The 23,028-nt window shown below is 36.1% G+C and overlaps 1 protein-coding gene across 19 annotated transcripts in view; it reads right to left on the bottom strand.

Moving 5' to 3' along the window:
* The window catches only part of MBNL1 (muscleblind like splicing regulator 1), a 179,433-nt gene that overhangs the window by 69,216 nt on the left and 87,189 nt on the right, over positions 1–23,028 (bottom strand). The window contains exon 1 of one of the 19 annotated variants that reach the window (XM_007188144.2): positions 1,455–1,479. The exons of the other annotated variants lie outside the window; for them this stretch is intronic. The gene's annotated coding sequence lies outside the window, so the exon portion shown is untranslated. Of the gene's footprint in view, positions 1–1,454; positions 1,480–23,028 lie in introns of those variants that run through there. 19 annotated transcript variants of the gene reach the window in all.

Below are 23,028 nucleotides of genomic sequence, written 5' to 3'. Positions count from 1 at the left end.
AAAATATGTTGTTCAGAGAGTAATGTCGTGACGTTTTACGGTTTTTAAATTGACAATAAGATGTGTTTGTAACTTTAAAAAATCAATTTGAATTCAGTTTGGATTCTTTTCAAACTGTACATTTCATCTTCAGTGATTTTTCTATGATTTTCTAGCCAGGCAAAAACCCAGCAGCAATATTCTCTGGGGATAAAGCGTTATTTTATATATGAAAAAGACTTTTTAAAAGTTTTTAATATACCCTAAAAATGGATAAAAAGTATAATGATTAGTAGCTTCTCCAAGAAGTATTTCCTCTAGGCAGAGTTTGCTATAGCCTAACTCCGTCTACCACCCTCTCCCAAATGTAACTTTTCTTAAAATAAAACATTATAAACTTCTGTTGTACACTAAGCATATGGGGTCTGTAATCATTCAAATACAAATTATTTAAATTTTACATTTTGAAAAGTAACATGAAAATGTTAGTCACTTTGTTACCGAAATAACAGGTTACAAAGTCAAACTCTCATTTAATCTAAATATATAATAAATCTAATAAACAGTAAATCTCAAACTCCCTTTAACTGTACAGATTTTACTTAGAGGCTAGAGATCTGCTGAATGCCCATTACCTACAAAGGGAATCTGAGGCGAGTGAAGGTGAAATCACTAATTCTCTTAGTCACAGATTAAAGGTACACTCTCCAAATTCATCATTTTTGTTAGGTGTTATTTTTCCAACATGACAGCAACACATGTTTCAACACAGTTTTCAAGGCAAAAGGACTCTGAAATATACCACAACACATCTACATTCTGAAAAGTGTTCATGTCGCAGCTTCAGTATCAATACAATGCAGAACTGCCCAGAGGATTCCTCCAAAAACAACCGGAGTAGGGTCACTTGGGATTTAGCTCCATGGCAGCTATTCCACAGGGATAACAAACCTTTGTTGATCTTGTTACAATGGCTCCTTTACACCAGCTCATCTAATCTAATTTAATGTATTCTCTATTCATGAAACAGTATTTCTCTATAACCAAAGTTTTCAGATCTTTGCTATTTTCAGAATACTTTCTGGCTCTGTACAGGGCATATAAACAGCTCTTAAGCTGTGGAGGCTCAGAGACACCCCTGTATGCTATGGGCTCACTCTTCAGGAAACCGCACATGAAGAATTAACATAAAATATTAGGGCCTCTGAATGCCCCCATTGAAACTGTGAACTCCTTCAGGAGTTCTGTGAACTCTGTAAGACTTCCCGGTTTAAGGTAGAATTCCAAGCTCCACCCGTTGTAATAGCTGTTACAGACTACAGAAAATAGACTCATCTAAGCACACAAAAGCAAGTCCATGTGCACAAAATCATTCTCTGCAAGCTGTCTGATGGAGAGGCTTTTAGTGGGTAATAGAAGGAGATTCTAGAGAAATTTTGGTAGAAACTTCTCTCAAAGCAAAATGCTAATAATACCTTAGAGGACAGCCCTTGTCTCCTGGGCCCCTTGAGTCCAGAGATGGGATCAGGCAGGTCTTCCCTTTTCCTAGTTGTGAGACTGGAAGGATGGCCCCACTCTCTCTCAGGTGAGAACCACTCCTTGAAAGACATGTTAACGGGAGACCAATAATACTAATACGTGGAAACACCCTGATTAAGTATGGAATGGGAATGATAAACAAAGTAAAGCAGCATTATGGAACTAAGAATGCTATGACAAAAAAAACCCGAAACCCAAAAAACAAATCACCACCACCACCACCACCAAAACAGCAACAAAAAAAACAAACAAAACGAAGTTGCAGAAAGTGTTAGGATAACAAAAACTGAATTTAAAAGGTAAGAAAAATAAGAGATCACCCCTGCCTGATGTAATAAGAAGAGAGAACAGAACAGAAGGACACCTATCCAACTCCTACTTACATTCTGTCATTAAGGACAAGTATCTTTATTTTTTTATTTTTTTCGTCTCACCATACGGCTTGCAGGATCTTAGTTCCCAGACCAGGGATTGAACCTGGGGCCAGAGCAGTGAAAACACCGAGTCCTAACCACTGGACCACCAGGAAATTCCCAAGTATCTCTAAACTGAAAAATATGAAAGCTATAATGCACTCTGCCTTCTTGCCTGGGTTACATACCCGGTAACATTCATGGACAGGAGAAGTACTAGAAAAATGAAAAAGAGCCTCTAGAAAAACACATTTTCCCATTTATTTTGGATTTCCAAAGTTTTATTTTCTGTTTCACACTTCAAATTACTTGAAGCTTTAGGGAAAGGGCAAGATAAGTCTTACTTTCATTATCTCTCTAGTTCCTCTTACTAACACAATGTATGACTTCTCCAGCTTTTGTGCCTTCTTAAAAATGCTATGTGGCCTAACATACAGCAAAGGACAAAGATTTTATCATAGATTCATAATGTCCTCATACTTATGAGTCTCCATTATGATTTTAGGAAAGAAAAATGTTTCTTTTCCCTTAATCAATCATTGTCTGAGAGGCATTCCACTTAACTACTGCATAAGACAGGGTAAGAGTAATCAGCTAGTTTTCCATTTGACTCTTACTACTGCCAAGTGGGTTTAAAGGCAAACTATTTCATACTTACATCTGCTTATGTGATTAAACATTACCACCTCTGCTTACTAAACAAGTCTAAATATACCCTCCTTGGGGTAACTAAGGAGTGTGTTATGACTTAGTGTAACTGTAACTTAGTTACACTAAGGTTGTTTCTAAATCAATTGACAAATACCCCAAACACCTAATATGTCTCTGGCCTCAAAAAATATGATCCCTGTACTGAAGCAGGTTAGGGTGTCAAAAAAAAACAGTTAAAAAACAAAGTAATAAGTCAATCAAACAATTATTTGACATCAAATAACTAACCTGTTCAAACTTTTTGACTGGGTTGATTATGTTGAAACAAAGTTAAGCATTTTAGAGGAACGCATATTTTAGTCTTTTCTCAGCCTACGGAGTTACAATGCTAAACTAGATAACATTTAACCAGAGAAGTAAAAAACACACCTTTTATAGAACAACTTGTGAAAATGAACATATGTGAATAGAAAGAATAATTATTTGTATATTAAATTAAGACCAACTTTCATAAAAATATGGATGTGGGAAAGTAAAATAAAATAAAATTTTGCTACACTATACTACATTATCTCTGAAGCGAATTTTCTGATAAGTGATTTTCTAGTAAACAACACTGAACATATTTCCCTATTCTGCTATAATATTTCAATAAGTAACCAATCAAATGTCTTCACCTTTTCATGTTGTATTAAAATTCTAAATATCAAACTATAAACAGGAATTTTTTCTTAAGAAAATAGTGTGCATTTATGGGTAGAATTTGTTTTTATTTTTATTTTCTAACAAGTTAGGATACATACTAACACAATATGCCCTGGGCTTTTTCTATGTCCAGCCTGAAGTTTAGGGTATATATAAAGTACATAGTTATAGTAAGGAAAACTATAAACTTCTGCTACCTTCACATATAGCCATATTTGTACACATTTCCCCAAATCCAGACATGTTCATCTTTCAATCCCAGCTTTGTTACAAATAATTCTGAATATGGGCAGAATTTATGTCTTTTACTTAATTGTAATATAAGAATAAAACTTGTTATAATAAAAACATCTATTATAAAATCTTAGTTTGGGGAAAGATGCATGATTTTTGCCATTTGGATTTGCCCAAAAACAAGGAATCATTTTCTGACACAAAGCCAGTTTATTCTATCTCACCCCCCGGCCTTGTTTTATTTACTGTGTACTTCTCAAATGCTATGGTATAAGAACTTGCCATATTTAAAAAAATCTTAACTTGGAATTGGTTTATGACTTTCTTGAGCATTCAGAGTTTTCCTGTATAATGCCAAACAAAAACATGGGAAAAAACAGTAACCCAATGCTTAGAGAAATATGCAGTGGAATATATACACATTTAAAGTGCATAAACACTCATAAATTATTAAAAACTAAACCTAATGCAGGAAAACATATAAAAGCCATATTAAAATATAGCATGTGAAAATGTAAATGTAAATGAAAAGTTCCATATGAAGGGCTTAACATAATGTACTAAGGTGTCAGAAATATTACTTATTCAAGCTCACAATACTCAGGATATATTCAGCCAAGCCTCTGGGGACAAGGATGATACGGCAAAAGCTGTAAAACCTCTTGTAAAACCTCTTTAGAGGCTTATACCTAGTAATCGATTAACAATCTGAATGTTCTTTCATCCATTTCTTGTTTTCCTGTCCATTCCCCTTATCTTCTCTTTCTCTCCTTTCTATCTGGCTCAGTGCCAGTTAGACTTGAAGACCTGAAGAGTTCATACAAAAGAAAAGTGTCTGATTTGAGCAATTTGGAAGGTAAGGAGAGTGTCAGATTCTTAAATTATTCCACTTTCTTTCTTCCTCTAATAATTTCAGGCACTGTATTTTAGGCATTCAAGGGCCAATATGTTCTACAACTGTTAATTGGTGAATTATGTGGGCACTTCCTATTTTTATACTTTCTGACGCATCTTTTAAACTTCAAATCTGTAACAAAAGGAGACCTCTCAACCACAGAAAACAGAGGAAGAGATGAATAGTGAAGGAAAATTTCTTGATCTCAAGGTTATAGAGCCTGAAATGTACGACTGAACAATAGTATAAAAATCTTCATACCTAGAAATCTTTAAGAAGAGACCTTTGTGGTTTAGAATATAAACTCATCCAGGCTGGGAATAGCTGTCTGTGGTTTTAAGCTGTTTTACTTTTAGAAATTATACCTCTTGTGAAGGTCTTTAATTGCCTTCTAGTCTAAGCATCCTATGTCATTAGCCTCGTGTATCTCAAGGAAATTGGAGTCCTTCACCAATTCAGGTGGAGCAGAGGCAGGGTACTTTAAACCATCTTCATCTGAATTTTTGACCAAAAAAAAAAAAAAAAAAAAAAAGAAAGGAAGAAAGAAAGAAAGAAAAAGCCAAAATAAAACAAATTTTAAAAACCTCAAAACAAACAATCAGAAAACAAAATAAACAAAAAACCCCCAACAACCCTACTACAACCTCCTGGTTCTTCTCTGCTTATTTGTAGCAATTATTAAAATGTCATTTAGAAAATCTGTGTTCCAGTAAACTTAATGAAGACAATTCTGAGCAATCTGGAATGATCCCAGGAAAGGAAACTACATCTTGCCAAAAATATAAAGTACAATCAAAACAATAGTTTGAAAGAAAAGCTGAAATGATTTTAATATTTAAGCCTCCAAGAAAAGCTATTAAGCATCCTCAGTTGGTTTCTATGCAAGGCAACATGCTGTAATTACTCAATATTAATGATTATTAGTTGGCAAAAAATGAGATATTCTGATAAAAGTTTTCAGAACTAACCATATTCGCAGTTAGGAGAGAGCTACATGTATAGGAATTCCTACTTAAGTGTTCTGTCAATTTGCTATGGTCATCAATGAAAAACTCAAGGTTAATTGTCAGAAATGTCAGTGGCAACCTCCCATACAAGTTTTTATATTTAATTGCTACTGTTTCCAACCTAGTTTTAAGTTATTCAGCATGTGTTAAACATGCAGGATAATCATATTATAAATCAAAAGAAGAGTTGATATTCAGTCTACTACAAACACACAGTTTTAAAACTACTCAAACAATGATGTAACATAATATATTGGGTATGAGTTTTTGATATAATTGGAATTATAAGAAGATTCCAAATTTTTCAAAGAAGAAATCTTTCATAGGAAAAAGCAATGATATAGGCACATTTTACAACAATAGTTTTGCAAAAAACTGTCTAGTTATTATATAAATATCAGGAAGGCATATGATATTAAATATTTATATAAATTTGGAGAGGTAACAGCATTAAAAACAAGCATTATAGTATACCTATTTCCTAGTAGTAAAATGTGAGTTTAGCTATCATAAAACAGAACAATTAAAACTGATAAATATTATAGGCACACGTGCACTCCTACATCTCATTTGGATAGCAAGAACAGATGAAATATTCTCAAAACACTCTGTCCTGGTTCCCAGAATTTGACAGCTGTATGTTTTATCAAACAATTAACTAATGTGATAGCTCTGATTTTAAAAGAAATTTAAGGCACTATAAAAGATACTTAATTTACTCAATGTTAAATAATTCTAAACAAGTAACTGCCCAAAATTCTGAATCATGAATGTGACCTCCAAATATATTGATGTATATCAGAGGATACATTTTATTTCCATCAACAATTTGTCTTTGGACACATAATGACAACTAACATTTATCATCATATAATGTGTGCTAAGCACCGTTCTAAGTGCTTTGTATGTATTCACTCTTTTAAGCCCTTACAATCTTATTCAGTAGGCACTATTAATATCCCCAAATAAAATATGAGGAAACTGAAACACAAACAGGTTAAGTAATTAGCTAATAGTCATGTGGCTGATAAGTGGAGGTGTCAGGGTTTGCACTTCTTAGCTTGGGCTCTCTAACCACTCTGCCAGCTACGGTGTGTCTTCTACACTAGCTACAAGTTCAAGTCTCTGCAGATGGTCTCTTGCCATTATCGAGCAGGAGAGGAGTAGGTACTTTTAAATCAACCGAGATTCAAAGGCCCACATAAAAACAAAGACCCGGCCAATCGAATGTTTAAAAGCATCATATCTGAGCATAATTCTATTAAAAATAGTAAAACGTCACCTTAGCAAAAAAGGAAGACACCTTTGAAGAAAGGAATGAATATAACCATTATTAATAGCTTCTTACTCACAACGCAAATCTTTCAACTACCTGGCAGAGACTCACTGTTATTGCTGTATTTTTCTCACTGCCATGGCTTTGGGATTTCGTATTAAAGTAGCAGGAAGTTGGCATGTGAATCACCCACCACAACCCCGACCCCAAATCACATTTTGAGTATGAGGAAAGAGAGGAAAAGGGAAGGTAAGAGAAAAGAGGAAGTGAGGCAAAGGGAAACACAACCAGGAGAAGATGGGGAACCTAACTGGCATGCAGACCCCGAGGTGAAACAGCAAAATCAGAGTTCTCCAAGAAGACATACAGGGCTGCACCGCTCAGATCATCTGCTAAGAGATGTAATTGGAACAAATCACATGAAGTTTCTGTTGTGAAGTATTCTTCACAACACGCTCTTATTCCTAAAAACACACCATTTGCCAACAAAGTGTTTAGATTCCTTGGGTTTTGGCTCTCCTCTCAGCTAGATCTAATATATGATCATCTACATAACAATTTGACAAATGGTAAGTATCCAACAACTATTAGTCAGCAAGTCTTATCTACCATAAACATTTCATTCTGCTTCTAAAACAGCTTCATATTTCAGGTGTGAACCACAAATAACAACAGCACTTTCAAAGACTCTCTAATTTAAGAGATTCCAACTGAAAAGCTAGAACTGTATCACTGTATTAAACGAAAGATTGCAACAGTAGAGATAAATAAAGTGCAGTTCACTTTATACTCCTTCAAGACAATATGTGAGAATATTTTCTAAGACATCCAAGTCAAATATTTGTATGTTTCTGAACACTTTAACAGAAGAGTCCTACAGAAAAAAAAACCCCTATATTTTAAATTTTAAATATTTCAGTCATTAATTTAAAAATTATTTCTGAAATTTAAAAAACTTTTGTAAAATGTAATTCATATTACACTTCAAACTATTAATCTATAAATATGTTGATGTGTCCTGTATCAAGAATATAAAAATATGTAGAAATTTCTCTAGGAAACAAAGGGTTGATATCAAAATTTAGATTTTCTAAAATCTAAAGGGAAATAAATGTGGCTAACATTGCATTGCAAATACTTCTTACCCTTGTTAAAATTATACCATAGTATTAACTCGTAGGAAAATACTCCTTTCAGCATTTGAGAACTACATGGAAATTTGAGTACTAGGTCTCTATTATTATAATTATTATTTATTTTTATGAATTCATTACCCAGGATGTTGTAAATATTTATATGCATAATTCAGCGGTAATCAGTGGTGTTTATCTTGACTAACTGATAATCTACAGACTGCAGTGCATTTATGATTTCAATGGAATTAATCTTCAATTCTCTACACTTCATTGTGAGAAGAGCTATAAACAGATTGCCAAGAGGAGGCTTTTAGCATCGAAGCTTTACGTGAGGAAGAAAAGCAATTCCTTTGGGAGCAAACCCATCTTTATTCACTGCAGAGTACAACTACTCTCAAAAGGAGCTAATAACCTCAACTCCTTATAATATACATATTTAAAAGATATATTCTTTGTCCAAGATATAAGAATAATTTTCTTTGTCCAAGATATAAGAATAATAGACACGTTCCAAGAAATAACATGATGAAGTCAATTCTACTTTGTCCAAGGGAAAGAGGATTACTCCCACTTCACAAGTCCTCTTTTGACCTAACAGAACGCAAAGGATCTGTGGGCAGTGGGCAGGAGATGATGGGGTGGCAATCTGCCTTGCTGACAGTTCCAACATCCCTGAAGCCCTCCTCTATTTTTCCAATTATTTTTCCATGTTCAAATGCACACTGAACACTTCCTTCTTCTTTGGTAAATTTTATGTAGATTATTCCACGAGGAATACATCAATTTCACTTTCCTGGCAATCACACCCTGCCCGTTTTCAGCTGGCTTCCTTTGACTCCAATTTGACACCCTGGTTTGAATGGTCATGCCACGTAAGGGAAATGCCAAGGCAAATCTGTCAGCTCTATGGGTTAAAGCCACTGTGGTGTAGCTACTTAATGATTTATAATAGAGCTGGGAAGTAGTCGCTTGCAGTGCTGCTGGGAGACGCTGGTGGCTGGCACGGATCACAGAAAGTGGTACAGATGTTTTCCAGCTGAAGATGCCTCAGAGCATTTTGTTTTCATCAGATCACTGCACGTACCCATTATCCAAAAATTGAAAGTGACCCTTCTCTATCCAACCCTCTCCTCTCACTCACATACACATACACACAAAACTCTAAAGCTAAACATGTCTTTCATTGGACAAATATTGGATAATTTTCAAATAATAAATCACTGTACACAGTAAATTTAAAATAAAAGCTGATTTTATAAGTGCTCTTTCTATAGCTGAGCTATTCTTCTCTAATTTACAGTTATCTTTAAACTTAAATGTTTCTACAGAAGAAGAGATATCAGAGATCCTCATCTTTTAAAGTCTTTATATGTAAAAGATATATATTAAAGCATTTACACAAAAAACGATATGCCATTTAGAATTTGCTTTAAAACATTAGAGCCCACTGCCTACCCCCCCCCTCCAAAAGTGGAAGGATAGAAGCAACAAGATTAACAAATACTGAAAATTGTTGACACAAAGATTACAGTATATTATTCTCTCCACTTCTGTATGTGTTTGAAAACCTTCACTTAAAAAACTTATTTAGAAATAGATAAACATGGAGTTTTGCATTAAATCACCACTTTTCCTAAATCAACCAAATCATTTTAGTATCATTTTAGTCCATCTTTGCTACCTCAAAATATTAATGTCTAATAATCTGCAAACTATTACTTGACCATTAATTAAGGACAAATGCGATGATCTGTAAAGAAAATCTGTCTTAATTCACTGTCCAAAATAACTGACATTACTAAGCAATTATTTTGATGTCCCTCATTTTCATAAGGAATGGTAAAACAACAAAGGATGACTGACATTCAAAAGCTTGCTCACCTTCCTAATTGGCTGTGATATTTGTTTCTTCATTATGCCTACGTATTTAAATTTCAGTCTTGCACCTGTCATAATCTATCCTCCCAAAGCATCGGATTGCTACGTTTCCAAAATATAATAATAAACTGAAAGATTCTTTCATTAATCTTCCAACACGGACCACTTAAAAGTAAGTGAAGCATTATAGCCTAATTCAGTTAAATTTTCCATAGCATCTACATTCAAATGGAAATGTATCTGCCAGCTTATTAGGTGCTGAGGATATTACATTATACTCTGCAGAGCTTGGCAAGATGACTCACACAGCAAAATAAGAAGAAAAATGGATTGAAACGGAATAAAATTAAGTGCTATAAAAATCAACTGGTAAAAAGTACACGTGATAAAAGATGTGTACTTTCTCTAAAAATTATGTTTTGACATCAGAGATATATTGGTCTTTTAAGACCAGAATAAGATGCTTCTGATGGTAACTAAATTCAGGGTTGGAAAGTTGTTACTCAGTATTCAAATAGCAACAAATCCTCTGGCTAGGATTATAAACCTAGTTAACAGCTTTTATACTCCACTGTGATCACTGAGACTACTCTTTTTTTTTTTTTTTTTTAATTTTGTGGTTAATAAATAATTGTGGAGGGCTTCCCTGGTGGCGCAGTGGTTGAGAATCTGCCTGCCAATGCAGGGGACACGGGTTCGAGCCCTGGTCTGGGAAGATCCCACATGCCACGGAGCAACTGGGCCCGTGAGCCACAATTGCTGAGCCTGCGCGTCTGGAGCCTGTGCCCCGCAACGGGAGGGGCCGCGATAGAGAAAGGCCCGCGCACCGCGATGAAGAGCGGTCCCCGCACCGCGATGAAGAGTGGCCCCCGCTTGCCGCAACTGGAGAAAGCCCTCGCACGAACCGAAGACCCAATACAGACAAAAATAATAAACAAATAAATAAATAAATAAATAAAAAAAAAAAAAAAAAAAAAGAAAATAAAAAAAAAAATAATTGTGGAATCTTAGAGTTGTAATAGAATTTAGAAATAGCATTAAGTCAACCGCCTAATTTTGTAGATAAAGAAATGAAGGTTTGCTCATGGAATGTCAGTCTTGCCTTCCTCCTAGGTCGTAGCAAATGTAGCATTCTTTTACATGTTTGTCCTGACACAAGCTGCTTTGTTATGCTTTGTTATGCTTTTGTCCAAAAATTTACCTTCCTCCCTCCTCCCCCTCCCCTCCCCACTCTATCTCTCTATATATACACATACATGTATATCATATATATGTGATGAAGATATCTTCCTCTTTTAAGCTAATAGAATATCTCAGAAGAAAAAAAGTCCCTTGAAACTATCTTGGAATTTCCAGGGGAAAAAACTGCATAAATTTTCAGCCTTTTAAAAGATGTTTAACAGAATTGTATAATTAAAATGATGTAGCTCTGTTATGCCAACCTCAAGGCTATATCAGTTGTTCACAAACTGTTCTTAAGACAAAGTAAAATTAAGCAAAGGTTTCTCAATTCTATCTTCAAATTCTATTTCTATTTCCTTTTAAAAATATTGCTTAACATCACCAACTTAATCTCTAATACTATATCTTTTTAGCAATCTCTATTTTAGGGAAGATAAACTGAGCTTAAAGGCTCAATTACATTCATCCAATTTGCGGTATCAAAATTTGAAAATGAAAGGCTTTAAGACATCAGAGAATGAAGGATGACAGTTTTAATACATGAGTTGTTTTGCCTTATCATGAAGCAATGTGAGAATAGCAAACATTCAACCATTTTATCTCTTTGTTTGCTGGGACTTGAGAAAAGTTAAGTCATCCAGTAATTTTTCACTAGTTAACCAAGTAATGAAAGGAACTACAAATCTATAAAATTTATCAGAAAATTGTTAGAGCTACATACCCATTTTACTTTCAAAATTTACAAACTGTTAAATAGTACAGTTTTCGGATCACTCTTCAGAAAATTTATCTCAATACACATTTTACAGGTGTTAAGTTCGCTAAAGATATGACATGCGTGTATTTCAAATCTCTAGCATAGTTAAATGCTTTCTAAATAAGCCACAACCATCCTAAATTGGGTGGTATAGATTTCATGACTGGTATCATCTAAAGAGCTTCCCAGAAGAGAGGCTTACTTATAAAAGGCTGAACTCAGAGTGATGAAAGATAGCTCAGTGTTCAGACAGAGCAGTCTATTTCCATGGAGCTGCTAGCACATTTGTAGCCAAGGTCCTAACATGGTCTGCCCTTGATCTTTACTTACAGCTTCAAAAGTCATTATGCCAAGAAAAAGGTAGGACAAGACACAAAATAACAAATTGGAGTCCTTTTCATCACTGTAGTAACAGATCTACTTTCTGTTCTTTTGCAATCTCTCTCACCGTGTCTGACTGACTTTTTTTCCCCCCAAGTTGGAAGCTTTTGTCAAAACTAGAAGTAACTGATTTAAAATATTTTATGGGAAACTAAATCATGTTGGCAGGACTGGGTTTGGAAAATAGTCTAAAGTTATAAATATGTTCTGAATAAAATGTTTTAAAGATACTTAGGTTTTTAAATTGAAGTCTGTTCACTAATGGGTCATTCTGGGTCATAAATATATAATGCAGTTAAAGCTTTTGTTTCACAATTTAGAGGACATACCTGGTTAATATATCATCTGGGATGTCAGATAGGTTTCAACTTCCACATCAATTCTGAGTGGGTGAGTTTCTGGAGTGGTAGCAGGCATGTAATGAATTTATCCTTCGTGACCTCTGCCATGCTGTACATATGCTAGACATGTCAAAGCGTGCAGTGTTTTACTAGAAATCACAAAGGGTACATTGTCCCCTTGCAAGTGATCTCTTACTGAGATAACAAAAACACAAAGTTATTGTAAGCCACACTATAGCTGTATTGTACACAGATGTCTCTTGTTATAAGGAATTTTAAATATAAAAGATGCAGGCACTGCTACACAACGATGATGTTATAGTCTCTACCAATTATATAACTTAAGTGATCAAATTAGAGAAAGAAGGTACTCTATTCCAGGAGTTGTACATGAAGAATAAGGGCATCTTTAATTTATAATATATTGTGGGAACAAAAAATTCACCTCACAGATATTCTCTTTACTGAAAAGGTTTTGATGCAATGTAGTTACTGGATCAACACACGTTATGTTCCCTGGGGCCATCAACTGTGTGATGGACGAGTCTCATTCCTGACTATGATTCAGAAAAAAGCATGAAAAAGAATGAAACATGAGGGCGATCTGGGGAAGACTATTATCTGTAAAAGGGCAGGATCTGACATGTTTTCTTCAGTGCAAAGTATCTGGCACTTTAGGTATTTTAGGTGCTTGTTGAATATATTCGGTTAAAAACGGGTTGTAGCATTTAGGCCCAACCTCTGGTTCTGATATTAACCAACTACATGATGTGTACTCAAGCATTTAAATCTTAGTTTTCTCATCTCTAAAATGGGACTATCAATACGTGCCTCAGTGAGCCGTTTTACAGAATGAAAGAAATCACGTTAAGTGTAGTCACCTAGCTTGGCACCACGATGCCCGACATATAGTCAGCACTTGGTAAAAAACGGTTTTTAAAAAATGCTATAAATAGTTTAATACTGGGCTAAGGCAGAAATTAGTTTCACTGGGCTTATTCCTGTATCTAACTCCTTCATCCTCCTTTTCTTTGAAACTTATTGGTCTCCTGCGAATACAGCTAGAATTCTAACACCTCTGTTCAACGTACTGATAGTGGTACATCCCTACGAAACCCTTTCCTCAACACCCTTTACCCTGTATCTTGTGGCTCAATCTATAAACTTAACACTGAGTTCTTAACAGTTTCATAAAGATTAGGCTCTTAGAATGGACTTGAGGACATGGGGAGGGGGAAGGGTAAGCTGGACGAAGTGAGAGAGTGGCATGGACATATACACACTACCAAACGTAAAACAGATAGCTAGTGGGAAGCAGCCGCATAGCACAGGGAGATCAGCTCGGGGCTTTGTGGTCGACCACCTAGAGGGGTGGGATAGGGAGGGTGGGAGGGAGACACAAGAGGGAGGGGATATGGGGATATATGTATATGTATAGCTGATTCACTTTGTTATACAGCAGCAACTAACACACCATTGTAAAGCAATTATACTCCAATAAAGATGTTAAAAAAAAACAAAAAAGATTAGGCTCTTCGTGTATAAGGTATGTGTAAATCTCCATCATAATTTAAATTTATATCTCTCAATTCTACTACTAGAATTGAGTAGTAATATTAGTAATAACATATTTCAAAGTGAAGAAATACTAAATTTGTACATAAAAATGATATCCTAAAACAAATGTATAACTCCAGTATTGTAAACCATGACTGAAAAGGACTGTCTTTTGTGGTTATGTTCTTACAGATTTAATCCTAATTCTGCTATTATTGCGTAAAAATATAGAACCTGTTATGGAACTTTGTCTGTATAATTTGATACACATTTCTATGGTTGTTTCCTTTCTCTCCACATTAATTTTTAAAATATGGGAACCTCACACATATACTAATTTAGACAATTCTACAGATTTGTTCATCCTATGAAATATTCTCTAAATTAGCACTCAGCAAAGCGCCAAAACATAATATTTACATATTTACCTATATCTACATAAAGGTAGCAATCTACATTTGAGAAATGAATAAATGCAATTAGCCCATGAGAAGGGTCACTGAACTACTTTTTAAAAAAATGTTAACCCTTAAGTGTCTACATCTAAGTTTCTGAAGCAAGGGCAATTTTGCCCACCTGGGGACATCTGACAAGTTTGGTTGTCAGAACTGTTCGGTTGTTGGGGGGAAAGTGCTACTGGCATCTAGCGGGTAGAGCCCCACTAGACTCTAGATGCTTAAGTGGGACTCTAGAGTCCCACTAGGTGCTTGTGCGAAGCATCCCACGATACTCAGGACAGCCTCAGCCACAAATACTTATCAGATCCAAACTGGCGGCAGCGCAGAGGCTGAGAAACTCTGGTCTGCATAAAAGTCAATTAAATAACATGCTCTTCAGAAATCAAGTTGATGTACTCTTTTGCGGCATTACCCTTGAAGGGAGAACCATGCTATCTGTCTGTAGGAGTTTAAAACAAACGCAATGTGCGATTTTAAACGAATACAGCTAAGTAAGTTTCTTGAAGCTATGTCATAGACTTGAAACATCTGCACAAGCGATCCCTAGTAATGCAATCTTGAGGCCCACTGATCCTGCCGTGGATCTGTGGTGCAGGGCGCACAGGGGAGTGAAATGTGTGTGAATGACGGGTGCTTGTCAGGGCTGCTGAAATCTGCAAGTCAACCATGTGGAACTGGCCCAATAAACAAAAACATTACATCAATTATAAAACCTCCAGAATCACTGTCATGTTTTCATTGATTAATTCCCACTCATTTACTCAACTGAAAGAGTTTTGCAGCAAGGAATAAAAATGCTTTAAATGACATCCAGTCCCCTGCAAAGCCAGGTGTCTAATTATAGTGACTCATCCTTTCTGCTCTCTCTCTCTCTCTCCCTCTGTCTCTTTCTCTCTGTTACGCAGCAATATTAGCTGGAGAGACTACTAACTCTTTGCTGTAAGCAATACATTTTAAAAAAAATTTTAGATGTCCGTTATCTTAGGAGAGAATGTCTGAAAGAAAATAAAATTGGCTCTTGGGTAAGAGACATTGGTGGAGGTATCAATAATTTGGTTAACTTCTTAAATGCACAATAATTACACACCCTGCCATTCATTCACTTTCACTCTTTGGGTTAGCTCCTATTACAGCAATATCTAGTATCCCCAAACTAAAAATATTAAGATCTATCCTTATCAGAGTCTTTTTCAGGACAAGATTACTAAAACACAAATCTGGTATCACTATCCCACCTAAGTTATTCAATAGCTGGCCCTGGCTCTTGAGTAAAGATTCAACTCTTCTGCTGAACTCACCAAGTCCTTCATAACCTGGGTTTTGCCTTCAGCCCTGTGCCTTCCCTTTGTTCATCACTGCCCGTTGGCAACTGCCACAGCAGTTACACCAAACTGCTAGCAGTTCCTGGAACATCCCATATTTTTTCATGTTTCTTTGACTCGAAATATACTGATGCTTTGGTCTCAAATGTGCTTTCTCTCTTTTTATCTGCCTCATTTACTCCTGGTCCTTATCCTTCAAATTACTACTGAAGCACCACTGGAGCTCCTTAGGAAGCCTGCCCTGCCCCCCTCTCCTCCAGGATACTATGGACCTGTACTATGGATACAGGTCCATAGTATCCTGAGGACCTCCATCAGTGGGCATATTCCACTGCATCTGATGATCTTCTCTGTCTCCTATGTGAGACTGGATTCTTTAAAGGTAAGAAGTGTCCTCTGTGAACACTCAGAGCCCCTGGCAGTGCCTGATATAGAACAGACAATAAACGTCAGTGACTGAATGACTGGGTCAATGAATGGATGAATGATGGTAAGTTCATAGATTTGGGTATATGGGTTCCTTTCTCCACTTACAATAGTAACATTTTATCCTCTCCTTATAATCTAACCATCCTCAATTGTATACATCTTCTATAGTCAAGCTATCTCCTCATTGAAACCTTCAAAGTTCATCTGCTACTTGTAGCTGTTTCATAAATATTTGATGAATGAACAAATCAAGAAATAAATCTTTTAAAATTATTAAGTAAAATTAATACAAGGATAGGAGGATTTCAGTAAGGGCTGACTAACAAAAGGAGTGGATATGTGCAACTTATTTCCTTCTGGATTCAAGGGAAAAATGTGTATGAATACATAAACCTACTTGGGAAATCTACGTGAATGGCATATGGGTATCTATGACACTGGTATTGCAATTTCTGTTGGGTTTGAAATTTTTCAAAATAAAATTTGGGGAGGAAAATACCAGCAATTATAATAAATGTAGAAGTACTTACAGAAGGGTCAACAGAGTGCTATGGAAGCCCCAAGGAGAACAAGAGAGGAAACCTAGTTAGGTCTGGGAGCAGAGAAGCCTACTTAGAGAAGACTTCACAGAAAGGGTGATTCCTGAGATGAATCTTGAAGGACAGAGAGGGATAAGGAAAGGGAGAAGGAAAGGAGATTCCAGGATGAGTGAATGACCTAAATGTCATAAGCAAGTAAGGATTTGTTTATATTGGATCCTATCAATTTTAAAACGTTAAAATGTGTATCAATACTACCACAGATAATTACTGGATGGGTGTACGATTTTCAGCTATCACTAACTGTAACCATCAGGGTTGGGATACGGGTGTGGGGTTTTGTTGTGGTTTTGTCATCATGTTATGGTATAACACCGGAGCTGCCTTCGCTTCAAATAAATGTGGAAGATATACTGGAGGAGGGGAGACAAGTAACAGAATACTAATCTGACTATAGGCATAGGCCAAGGACCTATTCAAGAAGTGTTAGGGCAAAGATACTAAAAAAATGACAGAATAAGCATATCAGAAACTAGAGATAATTAAACATTTGGAAATCATTAGGGCCCCAGCCCAGGTACTTGGTTGCCATGACAAAGCCAAAAGAATCAACTGAAAATCTGACAAGAAGGTATCCTGGGAGAAGCTGAACAAAGAGGAAAAAGGCCAATGTTTTCAAGAGGCAATAAGATTATAATTTTCTCTCTCTCTCGGAAATATGCTCTGAGTGTTATTCTGCTTTGAGTCTTATAGCGTGAGTCTGATCTGACTGCAAATGAAGCAAAGGTAGGTACTGTAAAACAGGGATGATATATTTAATGTCCGAACCCTCTTCTAGCTTTTTAAATTCACCGTGAATCACTGAGGAATTTGCTATTTGAATAAAAGAAGGAGTCTGGAGCAAATAGCTATGCTCACGTGTAGCGTCGCATTCACTAATACCAGTAGAGATGTCTAGAGCCATCCTTTTTCTTTCATTTCATGCCTCCCTCAAATTCTAGAATGGAAATTTGGGTTTTGTGGAATGCTGACCCCGCCAGGGGTGAGCTGGCCCCTGCTTGCACTGGCCGGCCGTAGCTGACTGTGTACATCTCTTCTATAATCTACATTCAGTGACCTCACATTGGTGCTTGAAATCAGTCACGGCGTTAGTATTTCTACCACAGAAATCAGCAAACCGGACAAATCAAGGTGGCTTTTGTTTTTTCCCCTCTCAGGGGGCAGATTATTAAACATTTACCAGGATACCACTGGATCCATACATCCCATCTAGAAAGTCAGAAACCAACTAAGCATCTCATGATAAATAACAACTGAAAAAACTGAATATTATTTTAATAAAAAATACATGAGACATGGAGAAAATTTTTGAAATTCAGTTCAGCAATCTGTTAGCAAGCAAATCAGTTGGGATTGCTCTAGGAAAACAAATGATTTGAAACTTTCAGTGTCATCTGTCCTCCCCAAGTGATGAGGTCAAGATATATACGGTTCCTGCTAATGCCAACTAAGAAGGAAACAACAATCATGTCTTGCTTATACATGTAGCTGAAGTCAAGTGATAGAACATGTGGACGAGTTTAAATTGTGTTATTCTGGGGAGAACATGTGGACGAGTTTAAATTGTGTTATTCTGGGGAGATAAAAGTTTGAATCTCCAGGGGAATAATTAGTCTTTGTTTATAAGTACTAAATGTAGTTTTTGAAAGAGTCAACATGTTTTCCCTTCAAGGAAAATTAACAAATACAAGGTATTTGTTAATGTACGCTTAAGGAACTGATATGTTTCCATAAAATATGTATGCAGTAGTTTAAAAACCAGATGATACCTTTTATAATTCAGAGGTTAACCAATATGGATTACTCAGTTCCTTTGATAGAAAAGACAGCTAAACTAGTGCTTTCTTATGCAATCCATAAAGAGAAAAGAAGCAAAATATGTTCTATCACTATGAATAGAAGGAAAAATGAAAAAAGAAGAATGCCATCACTTAGATATCTCAATTAATTCTCTCCATTCCTGAGAGCAAAGAAAAGATATCTATTTAAGAAGAAAACTAATTGAACTTGGATATTTAAAAGTGAATGAGATATTTTTTTTTTCAAATAGCTTTTGCTGTCTTTTCTATCCTTTATTCTGACAAGTCACTTAAATCCCAAAAGGTAATTTTCAACTCTACTTTTCTCTTTAATCATTTGTCTTTTTTTTTCCCCATAAAACAGGCTTACATAATTCTTTTTTTTTGTTTTGTTTTTGGCTGCGCATCATGTGGGACCTTAATTCCCCGACCAGGGATCTTACCCGTACCCCCTGTGTTGAAAGTGTGGAGTCTTAACTACTGGACTGCCAGGGAAGTCCCAAGGCTTATACAGTTCTTAAGAAGCCAGTGATTGAACGCTACACTTCCTATCTTCAACACATCTATGTTTAAATATGAATAAATTTTAAAATATCTTTAATAAAATAGATCAGTAATAGATCAATGATAATGACATATTTATACATCATGAATAAACTTACATATGACTTTAAAGCTCCTTGAATCATCATTTCTTTTTTAAGTTTAATAATTCTTTCTTTATACACACGACTCTTCATGGGATGCCAGAAACTCACTGATTTTCTGGCATCCCATGCCACTCATTGATGTGGCATATGAAATTTAATACTCTAAAGTTAACAAATCCTTTTCTTTCTTAAATACAGCCTACATAAATACGCACTCCTTAATTCACACGTGCACACACGTGCATGCACACCCACACACCCCTCTGTCTTCACTTTTACCTTCTCAAGTGTTTTCTGCTCTGTGGACCCTGGGGATCCCCATATTTCTAATTCCACCATGAATTCTCCTTGTTCCTCTGCCATCACCCATACCTTGACATGCTGACCATGGGCCAACCTTATTTTTAACTCTGCATCTCATTGCTTTCTTCATTTTATGTGATCTCACTGCAGCTCAGATTTCCCTGATCAGTAATGTCACTCATTCATATGTCAGTCTACAACCAGGACCTACGGGAGTAGTAACGTACAGAGGCAAGAAGAAGGTGGGAAAATGAAAGGCACCATTTGAGATTCAATTTCTCTGACACTGTTCTCTACATACCCTTCTCCTGTTCCACACGCCCCGCCCCTGCCGAGAAAACACCACACATACCCTGAGAAACCCTCACGATCACATTACTGAGACAAAAGTAGTCTTTAAGCATTCCTCCCACATTCACTCTGGGGGACTTCCCTGCTCCTCCAAGGTTTCCTCTCAGAGATGGGATCCTAGTACCAAAGACAGTATGTAAAAACTACCACTGTTTATGTTTATAGAACAATTATTATTTTCCATAGTCCTCACAGCAGTCACTTGACATCAAGGCAGATGCCACTACCTTATTTTAAAGGTAAGGAAACCAGCTTTGAGATGTGAAATGCCTGGCCAAGGATCACAGAATCAATGAGTAGCAGTGGTTTTGATGACAATCAGGGCTTCTGAAAACTGACCGGCCTCCTTCCTTGTATCACTTTTCGTGATATAAGATAATACCCCTAATCACATCTACGATTCCTGAGGGCCTCTACGAGCAAAGTGTTGTACTGGGCTCTCTACGAGCACATTCTCCCAGCAGCGTGCAAGGATAGACAAGGCATACTCTGTAATTCAGGACTGCATGGTCCCTACTTAGAAAATGTGGAAAATGAAGCCCAAAAGCGACATCAATAGTAGATGGTGAAATCTGGGGATAGAACCAGGCCTCCTCATTCCTTGTCTGTCTCCCTACCATAGCACTCACTACTCTGGGACTGCAAGCATGGTAATGCTACAGGGAAAATGTATGACTCTGCGTTAAAATATATTGGGGGAAATGTAAGCGCATACCCAGGCGCGCGCACATACACACACATACGATACACCCATACGTACATATACACACCTCCTGTGGGATGGAGAACAGAAATAATTGAATTTTTATAGTTTTTAAAAACTAAGAAGAAAATCATTTCTGCAACCAAGTTAATGTTCAGAAGGTTAGAGTAACATTACTGTATTCCACATAATTAATTTCGATTTTCCAGGTAGCATACACTTCCAGACACATGCCCTGTTGGATAGCTCCAGTCCTACCAGAGGAGGTATCATGAACAGCTGAACTTCTGACCCTTAAGAATCACAGAGAAAAGAGGAGAGGTATCTGTATAATATCTAAAAACAGGCCACCTTTTAAGGGTGTCCTTCATGAGGCAAACCTGGATTACTAGTAGCTTCCATAGCTGGCATAGCTTCTATGGATATTCTAGGATTCCACTGTTTCTTTTAAGGAGCAGATACTGGAAAAGTTATCTTATAAAGGGTAAGAGGCTTACCTCACAACAGTTGAATGCTGTTGATGACGCATAAAGACTGAGAAGGACATTAAGTCTAATCAATCTCAGAAAAGAACAGAGCAATAAATTCTTTGGACAGTCTTTATATATAAAAAGCGTGCTGGGATATCTGATTATTTTAGTTTGAGACTATAAAAACTGCATCTGAGCATAATAAAACATAAGTCAAGGAGACTGTTATCTTTCTTAGCACCCATTTTAATGAATCAGAAAACGGTTTCACAAAACCACGAAAACTGATGCTTGCCTCATGATTATCACCAACCCACGCTGTTCTGCTGTACCAGATTACAAGGTATATCATTCAACTGAAAGCAAAAAGTCTTTCCACTTCACACAATTCTGGAATTCTTGCTGCTTCTCATGAGACACAAGTGTCATGAAATTGAAGCCAGAAGCAGTTTTGTATATATTAAAAAAAAAAAAAAAAAAAAAGGCAGACTCTTTTTGTGCTTTGTGGTAGCTGTGTGGCCATAATGGTCACTCTTATTATTGCTGTTTATCAATTCACGTGGGTACAGGTACTATGTTAAAGGAACAAGCTCCACGGTGACTCCCCTGTATCTGGGGATGACTCAAGCCAACACATGGCAAAAATACATGATATCTGGTGCTGCTTCTCTACTCTGTGCTTTTGATTAAATCTATCAGAATACTGAAATCGCCTGGAAGCTGACTAAATTCTTAGAAATAAAGTCATGTTAGTGAATAATTTTCATATTAAATTGGTTTTGAAATACACATTCTTTAACAGAACAATAGGTGAATACTCACATTCAGTATATTAGTCTAAATTTTGGACTATATCTAATAACATAGTTAGCTTAGCAGTATCCCATCCTCTGCTCATTAATGAATGACTGCATTTTTCTAACTGAATGCTCATTTGACAAGGAAAGAAAATTAAATCTGGAAGAAAAGTCTAATTCTATAGCCTTATAAACTTGTTTTTAAACTTCAAGTTATCTTAAATAAGTTGCACTTAAATATTTTATGCTAAAACTACAATGTGAATTTAGCCTCAATTTCTAGGATTATCAAATGCATAGTAATAAGCCAAAGTTTAAAATATTTTGCTTCCTTTTATTCAGTCAGTGCCAAATTATACTCACTCTCTAATTGTTATTTTAGTAAAAAATTGAAATATTTATGTCCTAATCACATAATCCTTGGGGTTTAAATTTATAAAGCAAAATTAAACTGGACATAGGCTCTGCTCCAGGCATTTGCATATACAAACTCATTTAATCCTCACACCAACAGTATAACATAAGGAATGTTACTGCCAAGTTCCCTGATGTAGTGTGAGGTCAAGCTAGTACCTGAACCAAGGAAAGTCTCTATGATGCTACTTTGCCTCTCAGACACTTGGGCAGGGATGGAGTGTCATTCTTTTTTTTTTTTTAATACTTTCATTTCGTTATTTGCTCATTCCTTCACTCAGTAAACATGTACTGAGCACCCAAATAAGTGCCAGGCTCTGGAGGAATAATAATAAATAATATAGAATTTATGCTTTTCAGTATGTTCCAAGTCTGGTGAGGGAGAGCAGACTTTTGATGAAATAATTAAAATCTACTCAGAAAAATGCTAAAATGACAGGTAAAAAATTTCTGTAGAAGCAAAGACTTGGCGAGGACCATTTTAAACACTCTGATTCTCAATGTCTGCGTCTGAAAAATGGGCATGAACAACAAGTATTTCTTTCTGAAAAGAAATAATTCTAAAACCATGAGTAAATTATGTGTCAACTTGATACTAACTTACACAGTATACACATGTTCTGCTTCACTCTATAAATGAAGGACTTTGAGGCATTTACTTTCCATACGGTAAAAAAAGGTGAAATTACAGTGAAACAACTGAGAATATAAAACTCCAAATTAAGAGATTTGCTTTATAACTTTAAAGAATGAAGGGACCGTGAATAGAGAATTAAGCTATGGAAATCCTTTTAGTCTTTTC

This window comes from Balaenoptera acutorostrata, chromosome 4, assembly GCF_949987535.1.
Source record: "Balaenoptera acutorostrata chromosome 4, mBalAcu1.1, whole genome shotgun sequence".
NCBI classification, from domain to species: Eukaryota; Metazoa; Chordata; class Mammalia; order Artiodactyla; family Balaenopteridae; genus Balaenoptera; species Balaenoptera acutorostrata.
This window is presented reverse-complemented; position numbering and strand designations above follow the sequence as displayed.